This window comes from Cupressus sempervirens, chromosome 2 (assembly GCF_028749045.1).
Source record: "Cupressus sempervirens isolate cs-2001-9-10 chromosome 2, ASM2874904v1, whole genome shotgun sequence".
NCBI lineage: Eukaryota > Viridiplantae > Streptophyta > Pinopsida > Cupressales > Cupressaceae > Cupressus > Cupressus sempervirens.
This window is the reverse complement of record NC_143119.1, coordinates 236,271,902-236,288,682: the sequence shown is the minus strand read 5'-3', so window position 1 is coordinate 236,288,682 and position 16,781 is coordinate 236,271,902. Positions and strand designations below refer to the sequence as shown.

At 32.2% G+C, this 16,781-nt stretch overlaps 1 pseudogene; it reads left to right on the top strand.

Moving 5' to 3' along the window:
- Positions 1-16,781, top strand: part of LOC149571914 (putative LRR receptor-like serine/threonine-protein kinase At1g53440) — a 398,785-nt pseudogene that overhangs the window by 256,126 nt on the left and 125,878 nt on the right.

Below are 16,781 nucleotides of genomic sequence, written 5' to 3'. Positions count from 1 at the left end.
TATAAACGTTGTTTGAAAAAGACCCCTATCAATTTCCAATAATCAATTAGCAATTCTAATGAACACAATATTATCAAAACAATGATTGCATAACTCAAAACTTCGATTTATAATATATTTTATTGATTAACCTTGATTAAACTAAATTTAATTAAATTCTAAATATCTCTCCTCTTTTAATAATAATTCACAAATTATTATCAATACTATTAAATCATTTATCTTTTCCAATCAATCCATTTACAATTTCAAGAACCCCAAAATAATTGATGACTTAAATATTTAAACTCATAAATTCTAACTATATCACTATTTGAAATTTTAATGACTTGATTAATTACTTAAATAAAACTTTATATATATATATATATAATAACTTCATTTTATAAAAATCAAATCACAAAACATAACATATGTATTAATGCACATTATACTATGTGATAAAAATGAATCGCAGTCTATCATGACTACAGCGCTGCCCCATAAGGGAGGCCTGCCGTGGTACTGCCACGATAGTGGCTGTCGGGCAGTCATAAATGACTGCCAGCATGTCCACTGTCATGGACAGTGACCGCCAGGGGTGGGGGTGGGAAGTGACTGCCCACCCCTCCCAAAACATTTTAAATTATTATTATATTTAAACATTTTTTTTATTATATGTTTTTTTTCAAACACGCGATTCAGATTTTTCATAATGTATTTCAACTGCATTTATCATTCGTCTTTATCAGTATATGTGTGTGTGTGTGTGTGTGTGTGTGTGTGTGTGTGTGTGTGTGTGTGTGTGTGTGTGTGTGTGTGTGTGTGTGTGTGTGTGTGTGTGTGTGTGTATGCAGATCTGAATAAAATATACAAACATGTATATTTCCACAGAGAACATATACACAATTTTTAAAGGCTTCCAATTTTAAGAATTTCTTATAAAATATTTGTCTCTAAAATATCCAATAATTCTTCTAATGGGTTTGGCTATAAATTTTAAAACCCTTTTTAAATCTATTTCTCATTTCGATTCTAATTCGAACCCAAACCCGATTTAGAACTAATTTCCTTCTTAAATTGAAACTAGGGTTTTCTAATATTTTCTTCACAATCAAATAAAAATTAACATACATATCTAGATTCCAATTTCAAGATTGCAGATTCATTCAAAAAGAATATTCTGACACATATAATAGACATGAAGAAGACTAAAAGAGAAAGAGTGTGAATGGAATATGCAAAAATCACGAGTGCACCTGGACACTGATGCTAATTTGTCATGCCTCAAAAGTCCATATAAAGATCTCTTCCTTCTCCAACATTCACAATTTCTCTAAGATCTAAGCCAACCGAAACCCCCAAGTGACTAAAAGTGTTTGTTGAAGCATCTGAGCATGTAGAAGCATATGAACTTCTCAAATGCATGTAAGCTTTGAAGCTTGTCCAAACACACTAGGAGAACCTCTATTTAAAGGCCTCTAAGATGCATCTAGAATGTTTCTAGAAACAACAAGAAGTGTTGACAACTAAGCATGAGTCTTCTCCAACCTTCTAGATGAGTCACAAGGTTGTAGACACCATGTACTTAATTTGTGTGCCAACTCCTGTGTTGTTGACAACACTTGCATAATTAGAGTGCAAACTCCTATGTTGTCTACATGTCAACTCTCAAGAATTTGCAAACTCCTATGTGAGAAAATATCAAAATAATGCGCATTAATTAATATAATATTCACTTTAATCTTTTCAATTTAATTTATTTATTATTTTTAAATCTCATGCACTAAATTTAATAATTCCACTTATTTATCTTAATATATTTATATTTTAATCACATGAAATCTAGAATCTTTTAATAATTTTAATATCTTTTCCACTTTTAAATTCATTTTTGAAACTTAATTGATAAATATTTATTAACTTAAGTAAATATTATCACATTCCAACTTTAAAATTATAACTTTTATCTTCAAATTTAATTATTTTATTTAATTAATTTCCCAATTAATTAAATTAAATAAATATTAAAATATCATATTAATTTTTCATTAAATTAAATCATTAATTAAATCTTTTAATTAGGCTTAATTTATAGAAAATACTCCAAAGACTCACAAGGTAAAATACGAAAACCATCATAGCCAAAATACATACAAAATCAAACCAAGGGTTAATATCATGAATTACATTATTTGATGCATTCAGAGGGCACTCAACTCAGATATTTGTCCTAATTTCCAATTAGGACAAATGGCTTAAAGGGTTTGGATTTGGACTTGAGAATTTATCTCTCCTCTCTTACCATTGAGATAATGCGATAAGGTACGCTCATCCTGGCAATTCAAAGAAGTCGATACCTGGTACGTGCAATCTGCATAAGAACCACACATGTACAAGCACAATATATACTAAACTAAATAGGCAATGGCAGGAAGTGGTGCATCATGTAGATCCTGACTAGCAGGTGACTATGACCTCCTTCCTTAACCACATTAGACATGCCACACAGAAAGAAAACAAACATGCACACCATACACATGCAAGTATGGGGTAAGTATCCATTAGAAAACACATGTAATAATAAACCATCTATCTAATCATCATCATATATACATGAAATGTAAAGTCTAAGTGATCTCATCATATATTAACTGAATCTGAAACGATATCTAACAATCTCAAAATAATGCTCCTAACCATTAACATAAGACTAACTCTAAAAGAGTTTGACAATGATAGCAAAAATGCAACCTAGGGGCAAGCACTACATGGCTAATGAAGGATTTTCTTGTTTTGGCATATTGAGGTTGATTAATTTTTTTTTTGGTTCTAGCCAATGGAGGTAATGAATATTAATTATTCTAAGATGTATTCAAGCCAACTTGACAATGCATAAGGTATAAGTATAAGGTCAAGTTGAGGATTGGAAGTGTGAAACTATAAGGAAGTAGAAGATGCCAAGAAGATGCAAATTAGAAGAATAAGAGGTATATCCTTGTGGAGCTGCAAAGATAGATTTGATCAAAAAAGATCAAGTATACAATCCTAAATTGAGATCTGTAATCAAAAATTTAATTGCATCAGAAATCAAGTAATCTCATTGTTACTCTATAACCATTATAACAACGATCTAAATCTCTTAATTGAGTTCGTTTAACAACCATTTGTAAATCCTCTAACAAGATGGTATTTCTAGATTGAAGTGTCTAAAGACTTGTAACGAGGCCACTCCTAACAAGGTGACTAAATCCTCTAATAGGGTCACACCTAATACATTATTTTGTAACCTTTAATAGGGTTGGCTCCTAACAAGGCTCACTTCAGAAGAGTGAGAATTAGTAACTAGTTTCAATTGGTGGTTTTTTTCAAATTGGGCTTCTACATTAAATGCAGGTGTCACTTGTGTTTATGATATTTCTTTTATGTGTATGCAACTAAGTTAAGTAAGATTAATTAAAGATAACATCTTAAGATTTTGATGATAAGCATTTGTCAAATTTTTTCAATGTTTGTCGAGTTACAACATTTGCTAGTGTAAACCAAGTGACTGTGTGTTTATTGAGTATCCATATTTTCAGTGAAGTTTATGTTTATTATGATGTCTAAGGGATCTAGGATTTATTTTTGTGGTAACTGATTCAGCCTTCCCCTCTTAGTCACTCCTCTTATATTTTCAACAATTGGTATCAGAGCTTCTTGGTGCTTGTAGAGAATGTTTCAAGGACCTAAGCTAAGGATTAGGATGTCTTACAAAAGAGAGATTCCCAAGTTGAACAGAGATAACTTTGAAGCATGGTAGGAACTTATGAAGTTGCATCTAGCAACCATCAATGATTTAGGCTTAAAATATTTAAATGTTGCTTCCAAAGCTCCTACTGGAACAATGAGTGTTGAGGAGACTGATGAAAATAAAAATCATAATATCATGATGATTCATATAGCATTAGCTCTTAAGTATGTTGAATTTTATTAGGTTAAAGGATATGCTACTACTCATGACATGTGGACCAAAATCAAGGATATCTATGAAGCTGATGATAATGTGAAAAGAGCCAATATAGAAAGCTTCAGAGGTTATTTTGATCAGATGAAGATGATAGAAGATGAAAACATTGTAAAATATGTTGAAAGAGTCAAAGTGAGTGTCAGTTCTATCAAAGCCTTTGGAGGAAAAATTGAAGATGTAACAATGGTAAGAAAGATACTCATAACCCTTCTTCCTATCTATGCAACCAAAGTTTTTTCTATTCAAGAGATGAGATGTGATTGAAATAATAAGATAGCTTTGGTGCTCTGGTTGGAAGATTGACCAAATTTGAACTAGATAACTATGCTAATTACACTCCTAGTTCTAGCAATCTTGAGTTTGCATTTGAAGCCAAGGTATCACTCAAGAAGAAAGCTAAAAAGTCTAAAAGAACATAATTTGAAAGTGAAGAGAAAGATAGTTCTGATAGTGATCTTGAAGCCATTGAAGCATTTCTTGCAAAAAGGTATCCTAAAGGAAAATGAAAGTATAAAGGAAAATGAAAGTATAATGGTAAAATCCATTTAATTTGTTTTTTTTGTGAAGAAGTTGGACACTTTGCTACAAGATGTCCAAATAGAGAAGACAAAGATGAAAATAAGCATAGATAATACAAAGTCAAGAAGGATTTCAAGAACTTCAAGGACTACAAGGACAAAGATAAGAAATATTTTTTTATGGCTAAAGATTTAGATAGTAGTGAAGATGATGAAATGGTCTATATTGCAATAAAAGATGAATATAATGATGGAGATAAAATGGCATGTATCTCTCATGTTAGCAAAAAGGATACATTGATTATATATAGTGGTTGTTCACATCATATGACTGGTGAAAAAATGAATTTTGAATGTATGGAACATTATGATGGTGGGAGTGAGAAATTTGGAAACAAGGAACCATGTTGCATAAAAGGAAAAGGTTGTATCTCACTAACCAGTGAACTTAGATGTGATAATGCTTATTGGGTTCTAGGACTAAAGCATAATCTACTGAGTGTGGCATAGTTGAATAATAATGGATTCAAGGTAGAATTCATGAATGGGAAGGCCAAATTTCTAGATAACAAAGGAAATCTAGTTGGGTCTAGTAAACAAACCAAAAGTAATCTATTCTACTTAAATCTTAGTGAAAGTTCATGTTTCATTTCTCAAGTAGAAGAAAGTTGGTTCTGGTATAAAAGGTTATGTCATGTGAACTTTGACAATCTACTCAAAATAAGCAAAAAAAAAAAAAAAAAGAGTGAGAGGTATTCCTAGCCTAATGAAACCTAATATGGGCCTATGCAAAAATTGTCAAATTGGTGAGATGGGAAAGACAAGTTTCAAAAGCAAGAACTATCATTCTGAAGAAGTCTTGGAGTTGGTTCATAAAGACTTATGTGGACCTATTAGAATGGAGATCCATAGTGGAGATAATTATTTTATCCTTTTTGTTAATGATTATTCTAGAATAAAGATTGTAATGTACCTAAAAGAAAAATAGAAGCTTTTTGAAAGTTTAAGTGGTATCTAGCAAGAGTAGAAACATAAACTAGAAAGAAGTTGAAGTGTTTGAGATCATATAGAGGTGGTGAATTCATCTCAAAAAAATTCAATGAGTTTTGTATTGAAAGAGAACTCAAAAGACAAGTATTAGCCCCTAGGACACAATAATAGAATGGTATAGCTGAGAGAAGGAACATATCCATCATGGATTGTGTAAGAACTTTGACAAAAGAAAAGAATGTTGCAATCAAATACTAGAAAGAAGTAATTACTACTATAGTGCATATCTTGAACAAAGTATAGCTGAAGAAAGGCTCAAATAAAGCTCCTTATGAACTATGGTATGGATACAAAGTCAATGTAAGTTACTTGAAAATGTTTGGTAGCAAATGTTATATTCTAAAAGAGACTAGGAAAGGTAAATTTGATGTCAAAGGTGATGAAGGTATATTCCTAGGATGCTCCAATATAAGTAAAGAATATAAATGTTTGAATTTATCCACTCATAAGATCATTGAAGGTGCACATGTGAGAATTGATGAGTTTGCATAAAAGAATGAAGAAGACAACAACAAAGAACCTAAGGAATATAGAAGGTTTATTTACTATGAACTTGATACATTGCCAAATCTAATTAAAAGTTATGAGGTCTCACCTCCTAAGTCCCCAAAATCTCTAGAAGCACTTGAGTTGTAACCAGTACAACCAGAGTCACAATTAGAGGCTACCGTGTTACAGTCAGGGAAAATTGAGTTTGAAGGACCCAAGTCACATATAGTGGGAGCTGATCTTGATATAGAAGTTCATGGAGAGGCTAGTAGAACAAGTTCCAAATCCAAATTACCCATGTTAGCAAGATATGTTAGAAGGCATCATGCAGCTAATCAAATCATTGGAGACAAGTTAGATGGTACAAAGACAAGAAACAAATTGAAAGGTACATGTTTACTTGCTAAATTTGAACCTAGATTAGTAAAATATGCTTTGGATAATGAAAGTTGGATGAATCTTTGAATGAAGAGATAGAATAGATTGAGAGGAATAAGACCTAGATTCCCTTTCCCAAACCAAAGGATAAAAATGTATTTGGCACAAATTGGGTTTTCAAAAATAAGCTGAATGAAGATGGAAAAGTTTTTAGAAACAAAGCAAGGTTAGTATGCAAAGGTTTTTTCTCAAGAAGAAGGTATTAATTATGTTGAAACTTTTGCTCCTGTTGCAAAATTGAAAAATGTTAGAAATTTACTTGCTTATGCTGCACATAGAGGATTTAAATTTTATCAAATGGAAGTGAAATTTGCATTCTTGAATGGTATTCTTAAAGAGGAAGTCCACATAGAATAACCTAAAGGTTTTGTGGATCCTAGAAAAATGATATGGTTTTAAAATTGTACAAAGCATTGTAAGGTCTCAAGAAAGCTCCTAGAGCTTGGTATGAAAGACTTCATAACTACTTGGTAAAGTTTGGTTTTTCAAGAACAAATGACAATATCAACTTGTGTATCAAAGAAAGACTAGATAAGAAGATTGTGATGGCTGAAGTATTTTTGCATGCCACATTACTTACTAGAAATGATGATTTATGAAAATATTTTTCAAAAGAGATGAGTAAATAATTTGAGATGTCCATATTTGGAGAGATAAAATTCATTGTCAGATTGCAAATTCAGTAGAAGAAAGATGATATCTACATTACTTAATCCAAATATATTACAGAGATACTAAAGAAATTTGGAATGGAAGATTCAAAACTAATTGGAACACCTATGTCTACTAGACATAAGCTTTCCAAAAATGATGATTCCAAAGAAGTAGATCAGGCAACATACAGATCAATGATTGGAAAACTACAATATGTAGTGCACACAAGGCCTAATATTGCATTAGTAGTTGGTATGGTGGCAAGATTCTCAACAAATCCTAAACAAAACCATATGATGGAAATCAAGATAATCATGAGGTATTTAAAAGGCACTAAATAATATGGTTTATGCTACAAAAAGGTAGGCAATTTGGACTTGAAAGCATCCATAGATGTTGATTAGGTAGGAACTGTTGATGACAAAAAGAGAACTAGTGGTGGAGCATTATTTCTTAGTAAAAGACTAGTGTCTTGGATAAGTAAGAAGTATAATTTTATTTCTTAGTCTATAGTGGAGACAAAATATGTGGCATCAATAGTTAGTTGCTCCAATGTTGTTTGGTTCAAGCAACTGTTGGTAGTAATGAATGTAGAGATCAATGATCTAGTTTGTTGGAATTCTATAAAATAACTAAGGTGGGGGATGAATAAGTTATCCAAGGTCTAGATGTACAAATAAAAATTTTCATAGCTTATTCAACCCATATCCATAAAATATTTTCATCATGCATGCATCCATTAAATTATGCAATCACTTAAACTTGTAGGTTATTGTCGAATCAATTTGCAAAATTGTAAATATGAAACATAATAGATTCAGTAACACATTTGATACAATGATTTAACATGGAAACCAAATCTAGAAAAGAACATTAGTAACATGCTACTCATTCTCACTCTTTTGAAGTGATCTTTTGTGAAAGGCCAACCCTATTAAAGGATTTCAATCACCCTATTAGGAGTGAGCCTTGTCAGAGGACTTTAGATCATTCACTTGGAATGTCACCCGATTAAAATATTTACAAATGATTGTTAGATCAACCTTAATCCAAAGGATTTAACCTAGATTGATACAATGATTTGAGAGTAATAGTGAGGCTTGATCTAATAATAATGTACAGCACACTTGCAGATTACAAATCTCTATTTTAGTCCTCCATTCTGCTTGGCATTCATACTCTTTAGCTCTTATAGCTTGTTCACCCTTCTAATATTCATACCCTTAAGCCTTCTTTCTTTTCTTTCCAATTCATTCTCTTCTCTTAGGTTACTGAATGAAGCAATATCCTAGACTCCTTGTCTTCCTTAGGTCCTCACATATAACAACCCTTTCTTTTGACTAACCACCTGTATAAATAGACAATTAAGATATTTTGTCATTTATCCTCCATCATCCATTTTAGGGTTAGGTTAGATTAGGTAGGATTTAATTATTCTACCCCTCATTTCATTTCATTCCTTTCTAGGAACCTCTCCTTCAATTCTCTTTGAATTCACTCCAAAATGGTTCACCATGAACTCTGTGTCACCAACTCACTAATCTTATCTTCCACACAGTTCACACAATCTAAGAAATCAAACTTGTCGGCTCAAATTTATCAAATTCTCAATTTTTCTCATAATGTTGACACTTGGTATTAGCTGGTTTCTGATGCTCAGCACATATTGCATTGCTTGACATCTTTTATCAAAGCACTTGGCATGAACTAAAGTTTACTGGTGCTCAGCATCAACAAAACTTTACTTGGCTTACACTAAAATTGACTTTGCTCAACTCCAACTAATTTTTTGCTCAACTTGCACTAGCTTTTCTTGACACCTACTGTCCACTCTGTCAAGCTTGGTAGACAAATTTTATTTAGCTTGTTCTTCTAGACTTACTCATTGTAACCAACCTCTGCAACCTTAAGTAGATTATCAATGCACTATAATATTATTGTCTTAACTAATTCTTGTTCTCCTTTTCTTATCATAACTCAACCTTTCCTCTAGGTGCTATTGTTACCTCATTCGATCAAATCCTCTTCATCAATCAAGCAAATGATAGTACTTAAATCATAAAAGCAATTACCTTACCAGCAAGAAGCAAGTTTAACATTGGTGACAAAATAATGATTGAAACACATTTATCATACTTGTATCAATCTTTTTTCAACATATTTGTTTTTTTCTATGATAACATGAGTGCAATTAATATATCAAAGAATCTTGTGATGCATACCAAGACTAAGCACATTTCTATAGAATAACATTTTCTGAGAGAATTGGTGCAAGATAAAGAACAAATTCTAGACATATTCACTAAGCTATTACCTAAGGATGTAGTTTTGTATCTAAGAGGTAAGTTAGGGGTCTTTCCTTTATCTAAAGCTCATTAAAATGAATTTTAGTGATGCATCAACTAGAACATGTTGAAGATTAGTTAGTTGATGCACTAATAAAAAGGGTATAATGCATATGAATCAATATATTATGTATATTAATATTCATTGAATATTGTCTTTGACATAAGATTTCAAAAAGGGAGAAGTTTGTGTGTGTCATATCACATAAATGTTTCTTGAAGATATCAAAGTGGGAGATTTTATCAGAGGAAGAACTTAGTCTAATGTCAAAGAGGGAGTGTTTTCTATCAAAAGAAGGTGCTAGAGATAGAGTTTGCTGACAAAGGGAGAAACTAAAGGAAGAGGGAGTTTACACTAGTAGAGGGAGTTCTCATGGATGAGAATCATAATGAAACTAAGGATATATTTATTTTTTAAAATTCTTTCTCTAGAATTTCATTGAATTATGAAATGTTATGTTGCCATCAATGCGAAAGAGGGAGATTGTTGAAAACAATTGGTTAATTATTTATTGCCTTTGATGTTACAAAAAAAATCATATATTTTCCAGTCAATGCATGCCAAGCTCATTTTGGTGATGAAGAAAATTTCCTATGTTGAGCATTCCATAGTTTTCCAAGTTTAGAAGACAATGTCTATCGAGTTCACTTAGGGGATAAAGAGAAGTTCACAAAAGTTAAGTATTAACTAACCTCACTCACCTAATGAAGGAAAAATTGGATGGAATTAGTGTTAATCAAGCTCACTCAATTACCAAAGAAAGTTTTTGAAGATACAATGTTAACAAAGTTCACTTGGCTAACACTGGAAAATCATTTATGTGTTAGTGTCTGCTGAGTAGCATTAGCTAACAAAGGATTTTCTTATTTTGGCATATTGAGGTTGACTAATTTGTTTTTTGGTTCTAGTCAATTGAGGTAATGAATATTAATTATTCTAAGATGTATTCAAGCTAACTTGAAAATGCATAACATATAAGTATAAGGTTAAGTTGAGGATTGGAAGTGTGAAAGTGTAAGGAAGTAGAAGATACCAAGAAAAAGTGAATTAGAAGGATAAGAGGAATATCCTTGTGGAGCTGCAAAGATACATTCAACCAAAAAGGATCAAGTATACAAGCTAAAATTAAGATCTGTAATCAATAATTCAATTGCATCAAGAATCAATTCATCTCATTGTTACTCTCTAACCATTGTAGCACTGATCTAAATCTCTTAACTGAGTTGGTTTAACAAACATTTGTAAATCCTCTAACAAAGTGGCATTTCTAGATTGAAGTTTCTAAATACCTCTAAAAATGTCACTCCTAATAGGGTTATTAAATCCTCTAATAGGATCACATCTAATAGTGTTTTTTGTAAGCTTTAATAGGGTTGGCTCCTAGTAGGGCTCACTTCAAAAGAGTGAAAATTAGTAACTAGTTACAATTGGTAGTTTTTCCCAAATTAGGTTTTCACGTTAAATCTTGGTGTCACTTGTGTTCATTTTATTTCTTTTATGTAAAAATAACATCTAAAGATTTTGATGATAAGTAGTTGTTAAGTTATTTTAGTGTTTGTTGAGTTACAATATTTGCTAATGTAAATTGAGTGTCTGTGTGTTTACCGAGCATCTATATTTTTAGTGAAGTTTATGTTCAATCTAATATCTAACAGATTTGGGATTTTATTTTTTGGTAATTGATTCACCCCTCCCCTCTCAATTACTCTTATATTTCCAATAGAGGATAATAACTCTAAGGGACTATCTCTATAATATCAAAATGAACAAAGGAGAAACCATCTACTTATATTTCATGAGAGCAACTGAGCTAAGAAATCAACAATCTACAATTGGACAATTATGTGAATACAAATGACTTCCCATAATGGCTTTAAAAGAACTACCAAAATCATGGGAAACTTTCAGACAATGATTATGGTCTCAATACAAAGTTTCCAAACCCAAAAAAATCAAAGTTGATTATTAACAATAAGAATGTATGTTAAAATATTGGAATGATGATAAATCTTTTGGAAATATGAGATAGATAGGGCTACTAAGAGGGGAGAGGTGAATCAAGAGTCAATAAAACTTCATCTTATTTCACTAGTTAATCCTTCATATAATATTTTGATATAATTGCATGTATGAAAGAATGAAAGTAAATAAACATTCATAGCAATTTGACACAAGATATAGTGACCCAGAAACCTTCCAAATAGAAAGTAAAATTAGGGTGGGGAAAATACCCACAAGCTTTAGTACTACAATATAAAGTTGTCTTGTTAAGGCTATTGGAAATATTAAGAGAAGCTAAGTTACTGAGAGGGGAGGGGTGAATCAGTAAGTTCTAAAACTTTTATCTTAATTAGCAATTAAACCTTTATGTGAGTTCTAATATAACTTCATGCATGAGAAAAATTACATATATACTAATCCAATTACAAAATTACAAATTTGACTGCAATACAGGCTTACACAAATATTACAAAGTCGATCAAAGTGTAGAAACTCAAGCTCTGAAGACTGACTTGGTGAGGTTTTGATACTTGATATCCACTATCAATGCTTGGCATAATCATGCACTCAATAGACGTGGAAGCTCAGTCCATATTGAACACTTTTAAGTAGTCTTGAACTCAGTTTGCACTAGTGAATTGGTAAATACTATGAAACTCAACATATAAACTGAATCACTTGATTCACATTGCATAGCTCGATCAACACTATCACTTTGAGCTCAATATAAACTAAGTAGTTTGGTTAACACTAAGTATCTTGGTCAACACTAGACTCATATCACATAAAATGTGAACTTGGTAAGTACTACACAACTTGGTTTGCACTGGTAAACTTAGCATACACTGAAATGCTCAGTTTACGCTGTTGTTCATCAACTCTATAGTAACTACTCAGTTCAAACTAAAATCTATCCATAGGACGTAGTAGCAACTGTAGAAGTCAGTAGCAATTGTAGGACTCGGCAGCAACTATTAACTATATAATATGCTCAGTATGAACTCACAATCTAAATAAGTGTATGTCACTAATAACAAACATGACTGGAATGTCAACAATCTCCCCCTTTGCTATTAGTGAAAAAAACACTTATTAGTCAAAACTAAATTATCCATCACCTTATATCTCCAACTCGGTAGAGTATACTATTTTTTAGATTTTTCAAAATTAGTTTTTTAAAGGATACATTTTTGTACATGGTAATGCTTCCTCAGTATACTATACATAATATACATTTTCTTTACAGTCTTCTTACAATCTTCTCCCCTTATCCTTTTACATCTTGCTTATAACTTCTATATTTTCTCCCTTTAAATCATACATCTTCTCCCCCTTTTTGACATTAATGCTAAAGGGTTATACTATATGTATTTACATAGTAATGCCAAAATGAGACAAGAATTATGAACATACCTTCAATATCAATGCCAAAGTCTTGTCCTAGTTCTCTTGCAAGAGCCTGCATGTGTGCAATGCCACCTAGACTTCTGCTAATAGTTCAATCATATGATTTTCAATATGCTTTTGTAGTGCATCCATGTTAGGGAGGATCATATTCTAGATATCTATCATAGTAGATTTGATTCTAGCTTCTTCTCTGAGTAATTTTGCTTGAGTATTTGTCAAAAATCTGATCTTATTAAAATGGGCAGGGCTTGAACTTGAGTCAAGCTGCAATTGCTGAGCACTTTCCTTAAGATCTTCATCGATCTTAGACAATTTTTCTTTTATTTCCTTTGTAAAACTTGAAATATCACATAATTTACCAAAAAGTAAAGTTAAATTAGTGCATGAAATTTCAAGAGAACTCAAAATAGTAGATAACTCTACTTGGTAAATGACAATATTTTGATAAATAAGTTCTAAGACCTTATTCTCAAACTTTTTCTCTACTTTCTACAATAAATTTTCCATCTAAACCTTCATTATACTTCTCGACTACTTCTGCCAGCTGATACAAAACCAATTGAGAAGAGTCAACCTCTATACCTAAAGCCTCTACTAAAATATTCTTGGCATCCTCAATGATTTTATCTTCTTTTTTCCTTTCCTCTCTTAGCCTTCGCTACTTGGCTTTCTTTTGAAGCAATTCTCCAAAGGTCTACATTTGATCAGGATTGAGTTTTGAAATATCCCAATTAGGAATCACAATTTCCTTTTCAAGATCTACATCCTCCTCTTTTTCTTTTTCTTGACTAAAAAAATTTGTGCTTCGTTGAGGCTTGGTCTCAACTTTCCTTGCACTTATTGCTTGTGAACTCATAATGGAGATGATAGTTGAAATAGTAAGGATAGCTAAAAAAATTAATACTACACTTATTGTAGAAATACTAGTGGAAATACCTGTTGAAGCCAAGATTAATGTATTCAAAACTATTGTATTTAAAATTGTTGAATAGAGAAGAGTCTACAACTTGGTAGATGAAGTGTTTGATACTTAAGTCAATGATGTTCTGAGTTGAACTGGTGCAAAGATTGATTGGATTTTTGAGTTTGTAGTGCTAGTCAGAATCAATCTTGTTGAGGTTGTGTTTGTGCTTGATGTTGTTAATATTTTTCTTGGAGAGTGAGGAAGTGAGGCAATAATTGTTGCAACAATCTTGACTGGGTCAATTTCCTCTACATCTTGTGTACCTTCCTTGGTAGCCTCTTGCTCTTGTTCCTCTTCATCATCAACATTATCAAAATGTGTTACTTCCTCATCATCTTTCTCTTCATCCTTTTCTTGATCATCTTCATCATCTTTGTCACTTATACTAACTGGAAAATCACTCAGTTTGTAAAGAAGATAGCCATTTTTTCATTTATTTTTTGCATTCTTCACAACATGCTCTATTTCATTCAACAAAATAAGACAAGCATTGAATCTTAAAGTTAATTTTTCTTCATATTTCTTTAAATATTCTTTCACCTCCTTGTCATTTAGATTTGGCATTAATTGTTTCAAGGTTTTCTCATGAATGTCCTTTGTAGTTTGCATTACATGTTCTCATCTTGGCTTGATTTTTTCCATTAATGTATTGGGAATCTACTAAGTGAGTTGGTCAGGTAAGTATTTCTATTTTCCCATCTTGGATGTAAACATATCTTCTATTAGTGTCTACTCTTCTACAGTCTTGGATTCATACTTTAGTGTCTTGAAGTTTGTGATGCCAGAACCTCATTCTATCTCTTTCAATTTCTCTTCAAATGTGTTTGGAGACCTCTTGAAAATTATGTCTCCCCCTTCTTTGTCTACTTTCTTTCTAGAGGATCACCTAGTGAATACTATAGTGGTTGTCTTGGTAGGTTTTTTAATGATTTCCTTGCTCTTTTTCTTCAATGGTTCCTCTTCCTTTGATTCTTCATCCTCTGCTTCTTCATCTTAACCTTTTCTCTTAGTCAATAGGAGAGTACAACTTTTTTTCAACTTGGCAATCCTTTTCTTGCCTTTGTTAAACACCCAAGAGAGCTTGATCTCCAGTTTAATCTGGGCCTTAGCCTCATCACATATGCCAAAATATGTAGCCTTGGGGTCCATTTGTTCATTTATTAGTGCCTCAATTATATCTTTTATTTCATCAATGTTTACCTCATATCCTAGAGGTTTCAACCATGTAATTCTAGGCCTAACTACCTAAATGTATACCTTATCACTATCCACCATAAAACATACATCATCCTTACAATTCTCAACTTGTTTCTTGGGCATTTGGTATCTATTATTCATTTTCTCTTTGAATGCATCAAAATAATTATCCATAATACTGGTATAATTTCCTCCCTTCTCAACAATGTATTCATTTATCTAATAAAGTACTGGCACATCATTCCTCAACATAATAGTACCTTTTGATGGAAAGAATTTTTTAACATAAAAGAATAAACATGTCAATAGTGAGACAAACTTACATGGGTTGTTGTTTGATGTCCTGATGCTCTCTATGTTCTTGTTGAATTGATTCAATAGTAGCTCGGCAAGGTCAAAAGAAAGGTTATTCTTGACTACCTTGTATGCCATGTCCACAGCTTCACATGACACACTATTCAATCTACTCAAACTATAGATCTTGTGTGCAATGATATGAATACCAAAATTCAATTCCATGTCAGTGACACTACTAATTTTTATTCCCCTACCATCCCACTAGATTAGGTTTTTCTTTTCTAGTTCGACTCGACATATGGTTTTTTTCATTTTAGCTTTTGCCAATATTGGGATACCAATGATCCTATGGATTATCTTCTTGGTAATCAAAATTGGTTTCTCCAACCACAACTTTTCATTGTGCACACAATTGAGTATAAACCTAATCTATTTCACTTGTAAATCACTGGGCATGTCAGGAATATGGGTTAATCCTTTAGCTTTGAGATGTTGGTGCTCAGGTTTCAAAACACCATCAACACATAACTCCTTTAAAAATTATCCATTTCTAGAGCACCAATATCCTGAATCCCACATTTAAAATGAGGAAGGATATCAATGATCACAAGTACCTTGGGAGGGATTTTTGACTGCACTCCACTCGGATCTAGGGTTTTAGCGACTACAAGAGTGAGCTTAAAATTTAGTGCCTTCCATTCTACATGATGAACCAACATGTCTGATCCTCATATTTCTTTGCTACAAGCAGCTGCCATCTTCACTCAGAAGGCTTTTGAGAGAATTGAAAAAACTTTGGTAACAATTTTCTCAAATCACTTGAATGCTCTTGAAGGTCACTCTGCACAAATAGCTCTTAAAAATTCACAGTAAAAATGACTATGATTTCATTCCTTTTATCAACTTTCATCATAAATGTCTAGTATGAATGTTAGATGAAGTTAACAGACTATCATCCACTTTGGTTACATTGATTATTTGATAGAATCTTCCATCATTTGGTAGCCACATAAGATTTAGTTACTCCCAACCTTGCTCAGTAGAGTCTGTGACCTGAGCTCACTCAGTAAGGAAGGTAACTTGGTAGAAACTAGTACCTCTTACTCGGTGATCCCTTTGCATCTTGAATGATGACATGGATCCTTTTGTCCTAACTAGTTCTAGCTCTCCTTTGAGAAATTAAGTGGAAATAGTGGAGTCACCTAGTTCTCAAGTGACTTGATCATCATTTCTTGAACTTGCATTCTTGGTAGACTTTGGAAACCATTGTTGTCTAATTTGTTTTTTGATGTTATCATCTTTTTCCTTCTTTTCATCTTTAATCCTTCTAGTATTCATATAGTTCTTGGCAAGATGACCAAGTTCTGTACAAATGAAACATATTTTGGTATTATCCTTTTTTCTCATGTGATGCTTTACAAAATTAATTCCA